This window comes from Dipodomys spectabilis, unplaced genomic scaffold, assembly GCF_019054845.1.
Source record: "Dipodomys spectabilis isolate Male_0828 unplaced genomic scaffold, ASM1905484v1 ptg000040l, whole genome shotgun sequence".
Taxonomy (NCBI): Eukaryota; Metazoa; Chordata; class Mammalia; order Rodentia; family Heteromyidae; genus Dipodomys; species Dipodomys spectabilis.
Genome location: NW_024870717.1, coordinates 4,079,764 through 4,092,540, shown reverse-complemented (window position 1 = coordinate 4,092,540; position 12,777 = coordinate 4,079,764). Strand labels below are relative to the sequence as shown.

The 12,777-nt window shown below is 34.5% G+C and overlaps 1 non-coding gene across 1 annotated transcript; it reads left to right on the top strand.

Moving 5' to 3' along the window:
- Positions 1–6,124: 6,124 nt before the first annotated feature.
- Positions 6,125–6,229, top strand: LOC122106410. The gene has a single exon (XR_006147175.1). It is a non-coding gene; the product is annotated as a U6 spliceosomal RNA (small nuclear RNA).
- Positions 6,230–12,777: the final 6,548 nt, after the last annotated feature.

Below are 12,777 nucleotides of genomic sequence, written 5' to 3'. Positions count from 1 at the left end.
TCAGTCTAACTTAATGTGAAAGTTTTAAAAATAATTCGAGCAGCATTTCAAATACTAAACTAAAACTTTTTAAATATTAATAAAAAGTAACTCTGAATTTATTGAAAATTTAGAAGACTGCATTGTGGATTCTGTACAATTCAAACTGACTCCTGCTTCTATCATCAGAAATTGAAGATCGTCCCTAAATTTCCAATGCTAGGTAAATTACCCTTGATATTCACTTAAACTGTGTGAATATGATGCAGAAAACATTACTTGAAATTTAGACTGCTGAAGTGATAAGTAACGGAAATTCATGAAGGGTAGCATAATGTTGAGAGCATGGAAATTATTTTCCTTCCATCTTCAGTGTGTAGAGAAGAAAAAAGCTCCATTGGATGGCCCTGAAGGTCCAATTCTGAATTTAGGACAGAGGTGAACAATAAAGGTGACCTATCTCAGCCATTCAGCGATTGAAAATACGGAGAAATATCCTCATTTATGTAGGTCAAACATAGAAGACAGGCCTTGGCAAGCCCAAAGCCAAAAGACAAATACAAAGATTGACAGTAAAGAAGACCTACCTCAGCCATTAAGACTAGAAATGTGGAGAAATATACTCACTTATTTAGGTCAAACATGGAAGAGAGGCTGTGGCAAGCCCAAAGCCAAATGCCAAAGACAGAGATATTTAACAAAATACCATGAAGTTGAAACAAGTCTTCAAAGGGAGAGCTGGGTTTAAAGAGAGTAGGGCAGAAGAATGGAGAGGAAAATGGAGGACTAATATAATCATATCACTTAAAGAACATATGTGGGAATATAAGTAGGAAACTTGAAGGGAGAGATTGGGTTGGTGTAAGGGAAGAAAGAAAAACGGAAAGTTTGACAATGATCCAGATGTATTGTACACTGAAATGCACATATACACCCTATTGAACACTGACATGATGAAGCGAAACCCCTTTGCACAACTAGCTAAAGAATAATTTTTTTATAAATTTTAATATTAAAAGACTAGAAGCAAAAAGCTTTAGAGATAAATAAGAGGATAACATTGACATACTGTTGAAGCTTGTGCTCCTTTCAATATACAAAAAGTAGTAAGTGTAAAGTCAAATGTAAATTTTATTTTACCAATCCTTTTTGCAAATTGCTTAAAATATAGAGAACCAAATTCCAATATCCCTTCACTTTCAATACAAATAATCTTATAGACCTTTAGGTTTCTCAATTGTTTCTAAATATCTTAATGTAATGCATTGGAACTAATTTCATTCCACAGTTAAATTTGAATTTTTAAATCACTAAATTCTTTTAAAATCCTCTCACTTGAGCACAGGGCACAGGTATGGATAGATAATTGATGTGGTAAGAATCAGAATTATTCAGAAGGCTCTAAATGGATGCTTACCTAGTTTTCTCTCTTTTGGGACATAGAATATCTCCCCAGGTTTTCTGCATATAAACACTCCATCAACATTTTATTAAAGGATTATTCAAGATTAGCTATATGTTGATTGATAATAACTAAGCATGATAGAAATGTAAGGGAAAACTATCTACATTTCAGTGAGGTTCTGACATGTGCTTCCCAAAGAGTCATGAAAGCTCTCAATGAGAAATCTAGCAGCTGCCTATCTAAAAAGTCCTTGTGTGGTTCCACTTTCCGCTAATATCTCAATTCAAGTACTTCTTCTTGGAGTTCCATACTATTCAATGATGCTGTGTTAGATCATTGTTGCATTTTGCAGACAGCTCTTGGTGATGAAATTTGTGCTTTTCAAAATTACTCTCGCAATTCCATCCACAAAATGCAGACAAAATTATCTAGAAAAAATGTATCTGTTGATAGTGCATATCCTTTAATTTTTCATTACAAAAATAGATGGTAGTAAAAATTTTCATAGGAATTACACTGCAATAGGTTGTGGGCAGATTCTAATGTAAATATTACACTATGTTCATTTAGAGATATTGAGTATCCAAAGTTTTGATATGCCTATGGCCCTAAAACCAATACCTTACTGATATTGTGTGACAAATGAAATTTCCTATAAGTACAGAAGTTTTCCTTGTTTCTTTTTAATAAAAGTTTTTATTGTAAAGATACTGTACAGAGCGGTTACAGTTACATAAGTAACGTAATGATTATATTTCTTATTGAGCATAGTTATTCCCTCCTTTGTTTTTCCCCTACCATCCCTTCCATTCACACCTCCCCAACTCTTCCCTCCACACCCCCTCTGATAGTATCTTGTACATCTCAATATTACAATGGGTCAAGCTGTATTCTTTCCTTCTATGTTAAATGAAGAAATGCTGGGTTTATTTATGCTGATTCTACTTGTGTAGACACATCTAAAATCACTCTCCAAGTCCAAGAGAACATAAATAAAACACACATCATTTTTTCTCAGTGGGTATAATTGGGTTCTACACATTTATTTACAGGTTACAAGTTATTCTCAAACGTTAATACATTAAAAATACTTACTTTATTTTCCTATTTTCTTGGTCAGGAAATTAGCAAGACCTCACTCAGCAATTCTCACATAGGACTTTTCACATGGGTTTATTAAAGTATGACCTGAGATCCAGTTTTCTGAGAACTCACTCTTTGCTTAGGAATTGATGATGGCTGTTGGAAAAGAGCTCAAGGAAAGATTCCATTTAAAGCCTTATAACTTTATTCTTCTTTTTTTCTTTCTTTCTTTTTTTGTTTTTTTGGCGATCGTGGGCCTGGAACTCTGGGCTTGCGTGCTGTCCCTGTGCTCTTCAGCTCAAGGCGAGTGCTCTCCCACATGAGCCACAGTGCCACTTCCGGGTTTCTAGTTGTTTGTTGGAGATAAGAGTCTCACGGACTTTCCTGCCCAGGCTGGGTTTGAAGCACAATCCTCAGATATCAGCTTCCTGAGTAGGTAGGATTATGGGCATGAACCATCAAAACCTGGCTCTTTTTTCCTATATTTTTGTGAATTGTAATACTTCTAAATTTATATTAACTTCAGCCACTTTATACTTTTCAAAGTCATGAAATATCTCCCAGAGTTTGCTTCTCTGAAGATTGTTTTGCATTTATAATTTCTTGAGTCATTTTTATTTTGTATCAAAATCTTTTTATATTTTATGTTGATGGGTTATTGTACATCAAATATCTTCAAATCCATATGGAAAGTCTAAGGATAGAAGTACGAATATTCCCATACAGCTCTTATTTATCTGTTATACACTTTCAGTATTATAATATTTTTCTCTTTCTCTCTCTCTCATCCTCTCTTTTTCTTTCAGGCTCCATGTCTGCTACTTAGAATTTCCACTGGTCTACTAGTATCCTTCAGGTTCCACTGGTTTTTTGGGAACATGATAGGGACCATCAGTGACCCTTCCATTCTTTAAGAGTTATAACAATGACATGATATTATTCTCTGTCATTCCAAATGGTAAAACAACAGAACTAGGAATTCCTTTTCAATTTTATTATTATTACAAATTTTATCTCATAGGAATCATTGGGATGGATAAGATACGTTTAACCGGTAACCTAAAATTTCTATTTTGTTTACAAGCAACCTTTTTATTTTATTATCAGTAAGTAACTACATGTAATGAAAACAAAGTTATCCTATGGAAGGTAGACCGAAGTGGGTCACATGGATGAAAACCAAGGTAATGGGGAAAGTGAGTACAAAGGATACACATCAGATAGCACAGATCCTCAGAGCAGGTTATCATATACACTGTGTTAGAATGACAATATGCTGGGAATTATAGATTGTCATTGAAAACCTGATATAAATATATATATATGCACATATATTTTATATGTATATTTATTTGTATATGCATATATATGTGTATATGCCTTTATATATGTGCACATGTGTGTTACTATACACACAAACACACATATACATGTACCCAAGTATACATCCACACATGGAGAAAGAAACATAGTTATAGCCAACAAAAGTTTCACATGTCATTGAACATGCCTTAAATGGAATGCTTTTAACAAACTATGTTGAAGATGTATTTGTCTCCAAGAGGTCTTTCACCACTTTTCTTATCTCTTAAAGGGTTTTAAGAGATATGATTCGACTTGCAAAACACAGTACAAGTCATAGCAAGTCACTTAGAAATCTCTGTAAGTAAAGGTCAGATGGTGTTTCCCTGCTCCCTACGGAATGCTTGCTCTTATAGACACTCTAAACAACCAAAGTAGCAAGAGAATGCCCTGGTAAAGAATAATATTAAGCAGGGTGCTAATGGCTCACGCCTGTCATCCTAGCTACTCAAGAGGCTGAGATCTGAGGATCACAGTTCAAAGCCTGCCTGGGCAGGAAAGTCCATGAGACTCTTATCTCCAACAATCAACTAGTAACCCGGAAGTGGCACTGTGGCTCATGTGGGAGAGCACTCGCCTTGAGCTGAAGAGCTCAAGGACAGCACCCAAGCCTAGAGTACAAGCCTCATATATGGCATTCATATATTTCATTATATAACCCAAAGCAGAAAGCAAATGTTTAGATGATTTTTAAAAACAGTCTCTCAGGAGCTGGGAAGGTGGCTCAGTAGTAGAGTGCTTATTTTTCATGCATGAGGCCTTGGGTTTGATTCCTCAGCACCACATAAGCAGAAAAAGATGGAAGTGGTGCTGTGGCTCAAGTGATAGCGCTAACCTTGAGCTGAGGGACAGCGCCTAGGCCTCAGATTTCAAACCCCATGACCAACAAAATAAAAATAAAACAATACAAAACAGAGTCTCACAATTTTGTGACCTCAAATCTGCAATAACTCTGCTTCAGCCTAGGGCTAAGATTTTAGGTGTGGACAATTATCAACATTCCTGATTCAGACTCTACTTGATAAAATTTTAAATCAACATTTTTTGCTTAATTTTGCTCTTTGTAAATACACATGTACCTGTAAATAATGGTGTGGCCATCCAGGTAACCTTCTCAAAGTACCTCCTAATAATGATTACAAAAATTTGTATTATATTACAACAAGGAAAACAATACTACAAATAAAGAAAACCAATAATTAATTATTAATGATTAACAAAATACAAAACATTGGGCTGGGAATGTGACTCAGTGGTAGAGTGCTTGCCTTGACTGCATGAGGCCCTGGGTTTGATTCCTCAGCACCACATAAACAAAAAGAAAAAAGCCAGAAGTAGCACTATGTCTCAAATGGTAGAGCACTATCATTGAGCTGAAGAGCTGAGGGACAGCGCCCAAGCCCAGAGTTCAGGCCTCATGACCACACACACACACAAAAAATACAAAACAATACAATTACCAGTGTTTCCAGAATTTGAAGTATACTACCTATTAGATTTTACTATTTTCTCAATTCTTGTTCATTTAAAACTGGCTAAGATTATAATGTTCAACAAGAGTTTTATAGCCTACAAGTAGTCTTTAAAGTTAGCCACTAAGATTACAATTTATGGTTCATCTCATCATTTATATATGGCATATATCATCATTTGTTCCTCAGTAACATATAAAGTAAGGAAGCCCTAAAATTTTAACAGAAACTGTGTAGTTAAAAAAGTCTTAACTCTTCACTCTGCTGCTTTACATAAAGCATTTGCTTCTCATTAGTAAAGTTTCTATAAACTATGAAATGAACATACTTAGTAGTATATGTCTGCTACCATAAACCTAAAATACTTTATAGAAAAGTTTTATGACCTGCCAAACAATCCTAATTTTGGCATATATGAGCAATTTCCCAAAATTATATGTATTTAAAACATTAAAACTTTTAACAAACCTTAACACTTGCTGCAGTGCTCATTATGACAGGTACCTTGTATAGAATAATTGAATTTTTCCTCCTACACATCTCTTGAACAACCAACATCTGAAATTATTTTGTTTTTGACGTGTCAATCTTGACATTATTCTTTGTGTGTTTGTGTGTGTATGTGTGTGTGAAAATCCCTTACAGAGGGGTTACAATTACATGGGCAAGATAATGAGTATATTTCTTATCAAGAATTGTTGCCTCTTTCTTTGTTTACCCTTCCCATCCCTTCCCATTTCCCCCCACCCCCATCCAATCCTCTATCCGCCCCCCCCCCAGTTTAATAAAATAAATTACACTTTCTATATAAAAAGTGTTCTCTGCCCAATCCCTCAGCCTATACACTAACACTGGACATATACTGAGAAGATTAGCATGGGCCCTGCCCAAAGATGACACACAAATTCATGAAGCATTCCACATATTTACAACAACAGATGCTGGAAGGGATGTAGCCACAAGGGAACCCTACTGCATTCTTGGTGGGACTGTAAACTTCTTTAACCACTTTGGAAAGCAGTATGGAGTTTCCTCAAAAGACTCCACAGAAAGCTCCCCTATGACCCAGCAATCCCACTTTTGGGCATTTACTCAAATGATCACAAACAAGACCATACTAAAACTAGCAGCACAACTAAGTTTATTGCAGCATTATTTTCTATAGCTAAGACACAGAACCAACCTCGATGCCCCTCAGTAAATGAATGGATCAAGAAAACGTGATAAATATATAAATTGGCATTATATGCCTCCCTCAGAAAAAATGGCATCTCCAAATTTGTTAGGAAATGGAAAGACTTGGAAAAAATTTATTTATTTATTTATTTTGGTCCGGTCGTGGGGTCTGAACTCTGAGCCTGGGCGCTGTCCCTCAGCTCTTCAGCTCAAGGCTAGCGCTCTACCACTTGAGCCACAGCACCACTTCCGGCTTTTTTCTTTGTGCTTATGTGGTGCTGAGGGATCGAACCCAGGGCCTCAGGCATGCAAGGCAAGCGCTCTACCCCTGAGCCGCCTTCCCAGCCCTGGAAAAAATTTATTAAGTGAAGTAAGCCAAGTCCAACGAAACATACGTTCCATGGTTTCCCTTATCTTCAATAACTAATATATGTCTAGGATTATCAGAAAATATCAAAAGCTATGTGCATTTGACCAGGTAACTTAATGTTAAGCTAAATGAACCCTAAGATAGGGACACAACTGGTTTTTTTCTATCTTGCTATTATTTCTAACATACTTATACTATATGATTTGAATTTTTTTGTTTCTTTTTATGCTCCTCCTCCATGCTATAACCCCTGATTTCACTGTATTTGAAGTTGGTGAGTCTATATCTTGTATATACATTTCTCTAATTTGGGGAGGGGAAGGAAAAAACGAAATGCTTAAATAAGGATACGGGTGACCCATTGTAACAATGAGATGCACAAGACACTATGATAAAAAAAATGAATTTTACAATTTATGAGGTGGGGGGAGAAGGGGAGGAGAATGTACTTGTGGAGGTGAGATGGTAGGGATCGTGGGAGAAAAATAAGGGAGGAGGTAACAATGCTTTTTAGGAAATGTACTTATTACCTTGCTCATGTAAATGGAACACTTCTGTACAGTATTTTTAAAATAAAAACCATATAAAAATGTTCTGAGATGCAAGAATTTACTTCCCCTATTTTACCCATATAATATAGAGAACAAATAATTTAATGAAAAACACTGACATGAAAGTATTTTGAATAAATGTGTGTGTGTGTGTTCACGCGCACATGTGTGTTGGAGTGCTCAGAATTTGAACTCAGGGCTTCAAGGTCTTGCTTGGCCTTTCCTCTCTAGATTGGTGAGCTACTGTAAGAGCTATATCTCCATTCTTGGACCTTTGCTAGTTCATTAAAATTTTTGAAAAATAATCTCAAGAATTTTTTTTTGCCCTGATTGACTTCCAACAGCTATCCCCAGATCTCAGCCTCCTGAGTAGATATCCCCAGTAGACAAGGTTACAGGTGTCACCAACCAGCACAACGCTTTCAGAATAAAGTAGGAGAAAATTTATTTCACTGGGGCCTGTTTTATCATCTCCTAATTTTAAAGCATTTTGCAGTGATTATATGTGAATTTATTCCTTTTTTGGATTCTGAAAAGACAATAAGTGATGATATTTAAAAGTTTTGGTACTTTTTTAAAAGAAAAATGGAAATGAGGGACAGAAGAAATTTGGCTCTCTTTGGACCTCAATTTATAAGCTCAGTTCTGTGCATAACCCAATGTCACCAACACAGTCTGTGTTGAAGACAAATTGTGACAGAAAACAATCACCATGGGCAATAATTGCTATGCTATTATATGTTGGACAATATGAATGTTGAATTTAGGGTGTAAGAGAATAGAGAGATTTTACCTACCTTTTTTCTATTGCTGAAAGATTTTGACATTTGACTCATTTCCTTCTTCACTGTGTGTCTTTGGGCCATACACTTAGTGCCTTTAATTACGAATTTTTCCAACACTAAAATGCTAATAACATTAGCATTATAGAAAATGTTATCTTAACAATTAAGAGAAATAAAAAAATTGTGAAAAAGTAACATAAACTTCTATGAATGAGCTTTGAGTATAGCCAGGAGGTTTTTAAAATACTAAATAGAATGTGATACGTATTACCGAAACCATTATATGCAGTGAACAACCAGAAGTACTGTTATCTATGGATCATGCTCTGCTTCCAAGGAAGCCATGTGGATAACTTCTCATGCTGTAAATCAAACTGGTTATCTTATGTCTTGATAGTGTAAAAATATCAGGGACATTATAAAGAAGGAATGTTGTAGACTGAGGTCTACATATACATAAGAAAATATACAAAACTGATAAAACATAAAATTATCTGAGCACTATATTGTGTTTTACATAATTTAAGATACACCACAAAGATAGGGAAGACCTCGAATAATGAATTCTCTTTTTGATATCATACCATAGGTCCTTAGAAGAATGAACTCTTTCCTCATTCTTGTAGAGGCATCATCAGATGAGAGGAACTCTCTATATTTTTTTGTTTACTCCCTTCCATTTATTCTTAAGTTTGAAATCTGAATGATATGAGACTGAAAGAGACTACATGAAACTGATATTGAACACTGATATTAAATAGGCTTTGCAAAGAGCAATCAATGTAAAGTAAATAAAATACATATAGCTCTGTAAAAGTTCTAACTAAATTGAGTTATATAGTCTCCAGCATAAACAGTAAATGATTTAAGAAATATGCTATTGAAAATTGAAAAATAATAGGAGTTGTTTTATTTTTTCCTTTTTACAACATGGAATTAACTATTGATTTTTGTATATAGAGATTAAAGATGAGATTTACAAGAAATTTGATTTAAAATGGACAAAAGTGCTGAATAGACATGTTTTCCAGAAAGCCCTGGAAATCATCAGTGGGTTTACAAACTTGTGTTTAGTACCATTTCTATGCTGGCTTAATGCTTTGTGAACAGAAGTTATTAGAGAAATGCAATTCAAAATTGCTATGATTCTACTTCATAACTATTGTAACTCTTATCAAAAAAATCAAAGGAACCAGGTATGATAGTAAAGGTTTGTAATTCCAAGCATTTAGGAGGTTGGAGTAAGAGGATTTGAGTCTAAGGCCAGTCTGGGATACTGCACATAGTAAAAACCTGCCCTTTTAAAAACTTAAAAGGAAGTAATGTTGGTGAGAGTGTGGAGAAAAGGAAATTTTCTACACTCTTGGTCAAAATACAGTATTCTTATTGTAGAAAGTAGTATCCAGTTTTCTAAAGAAATCCAAAGTTGAAATATCATCAGACCCACCAATCATATGATTATTTCTCTCTGGGTAACTCATAAATGTATCTGTATTCACATTGTTCACAACATACAAGTTATAAATAGAATTAAGTGTTCAACTACAAACTAATAGAGCAACTGTGTGCATGCAAAAATATAGTTTTCTGTTGCATCCTTAAAATAGCAAGAGACTTCTTCCATTAGCCACAACTTACAATGACCTGAAAGATGTATTCTAATTTTTTTTCTTTCTTTTCCACTCCCCGAAAGATGTATTCTAAATGAAGAAAAATGTTGCCTTCTGATATTTGTAAAACCACACACACACACACACACACACACACACACACAGACACACACACACACACACCAACCTCAAACATTAAGAGAGAATTTTTTTAAAGTAAAGCAAAGTGGAATTGCTGGGGCATTTAGGTAACAATGTAGAAGGTAGTAGATATACAGGATGACCAGCATACAGGGGACATTAGCCCTACATAGAAATGAAGATAATTAAGTAGGAGTTGTTCTTCCTAGTAGGGGTTGCTCTTTTAGGTGTTCTTCTTTCACTAATGGATGAGATGAACATAATTCTTTAAATATACCTGCCTGTTTGCAGAAACAATAACAAACTATAGCGATAATGTATGCTCAACATAGAACAAAATGTCAAACTAAAATACATGAGATTATCCTTGATATAAACTAATAATTACAAATAAGGGAAACCATGGGACATATGTTTCTTTAAGTCTGGCTTACTTCACTTATATGAGATTTTTTCCAAGATCTTCCATTTCCTTACAAATGAGGTGGTAATGAGGTGGTATCATTCTTTCTGATGGAAGCATTGCATTCCGTGTGTGTGTGTGTGTGTGTGTGTGTGTGACATTTTCTTGATCCATTTATCTACTGAGAGGCATGTGGGTTGATTCCATATCTTAGCTATGGAAAATAATACTGTGATAAACATAATTGTCCTGGGAGCTTTAGTGTGGCCTTGTTTGTGGTCACTTGGGTAACTTCCCAGAAGTGGGATTACTGGGTAAAAGGGGAGCATTATTATGTTCCTCAAGGATAATCTTAGTAGATGAGCACAATAGCTCAATAGCTATGCACATTTGACCTAACAAGGTGATTCCATGTGAAATGAACTCTAAGACATGTTCTTAGTTGTTTTTGTTCTTAATATACTATGTTATTTCTTTTTAACTTTTTGTATTTCCCCCACCTACGGTTTATCCCCTGTAGTCACTGTATTTGATTTTGATATCCTGGGAATTGTAAATATGTTGATCTGAACTAGGCAAGGGAAAGGGAAAAAACAAAATGGTGAGAAAAAGGACAAAGGGGGAACCTATGCAACAGTCATACTCACAATACAATATGTTGGAAATAACTTTGGGGGCGGCCTTTGGGAGGGGAAAGGGAGGAAAATGGGGGAAGGTGTAACAAGTTAATAAAGAAATGAGTTCATTTCCTTACTTATGTAAATATAACCCTCTGTACATTACCTTGACAATAAAATTTGTATAAAAATAAAATCAAATACATGAGAACAGCAATACAGGAGATGGGAGTGAGGGAAATACTATACCATACAAAGAAGAATAGAAGAGCTGTGGAAAGCAGTAATTTTACATAAACATAAGAAGTAATAAACTAGCATACAGATTTTAAGCCTCATGTTAGTCACTAAAAAGGAAAAGAAAAGCACAATCAATAAACCAATAGAGATAAAATAAAAAACTAAACAAGGGGAAGAGATGATTTGGACCAAGAATAACAAATGACACAATTAGGCAACAAATAGCAAGTTCGTAAGTTTAAAAAATATTACCCATAATTCTATCAAATGTTTTTTTATATCACAATTTGTTAGAACTATAATATCAAATCACAGTTTAATAGTATATTATTTTTATAATAGGTTACTTATTATTGATTTCTTAGTACTGAATGTTTATTATATAATTTTAATTTTAGTAGCTATAGGAAAGAAGAAAGTGAAACTAAGTTTAATAATATATTTCATGAATTGTAAAATTGAGAAGCATTAAAATTTAAACAAATAATATATCATTATTGTTTCATGTCTGTGAATTAATGTAATAATTCAAAGTGTATTCTACACTTAGCACTCACCTAACATCAAATAATAAATTATTGCACGTGACTTTTGGTATTAGGTGGAAGGGTTCATCACTGCGGTAAAATTCACACCACACAGTGAACGAAGGTATGACTCCTCTTACATGTCACTTCTTGGTTCAGTTTCAGTATAGGAAAACATCAATTTCTCCAGGATTCTCCAGGTGATTGGCATAAGGTTTTCAAAATACTCTTATAACATTCTCAATTTTTTTTTATGTTGTGATGTCTCATTGTTTTTCTAATTTGATCTATTTGGGATAGTTCTTAATTTTTTTTTATGAAGGTGATATACAGAGGGGTGGGTTATAGTTACATTAATAATGAGTACATTTCTTTTTGAACAGTGTTACCCCTTCCTTATGTTTTCCTGCTTCCTCCAACCCTGACATCCCACTCCCCCAAAGTTATAAAGTTCATTTCTAACATAGTATCTAGTGTATATAACTGTTGCTTTGGTTAATTTTTGTCCCACCATTGTTGTGATTTACCTTCACATCCCTAAATCAGATAAAATTATGCATAAGACCAAGAGAACAGAAATGAAAAAATAGTGAGTACAGAGAATAAACCAAAGGGGAAAAAGTAAACTGAAATAACTAAAAACAGTTCATTATACAATCATCTTATACTCATTTCTTGGAGTTCATTTTGATAAGCAACATTTTTACATTGATATGCATAAAGCTAATGAGCTATTTTGATCTTTTCTATGAATATCCTAGACAAATTCTACTTTTTCCAAATGAGGGAAAACTTCTAGCCTATGATTCTGTGGGTCTAGCTTGTTTGATTTATTATATTTTTCATGTCTTTCCATTTCTTTACAAATGGGGCAATGTCATTTTTTCTGACGGAAGCATAGAACTTTGTTGTGAATATATACTACATTTTCTTGATACATTCATTTACTGAGGGGCATCTGGATTGGTTCCATATCTTAGGTTTGGTAAATAACGCTACAATGGATATAGTTCTGATGGTAGCTTTAGTGTGGCCTTGTTTGTGGTCATTTGGGTA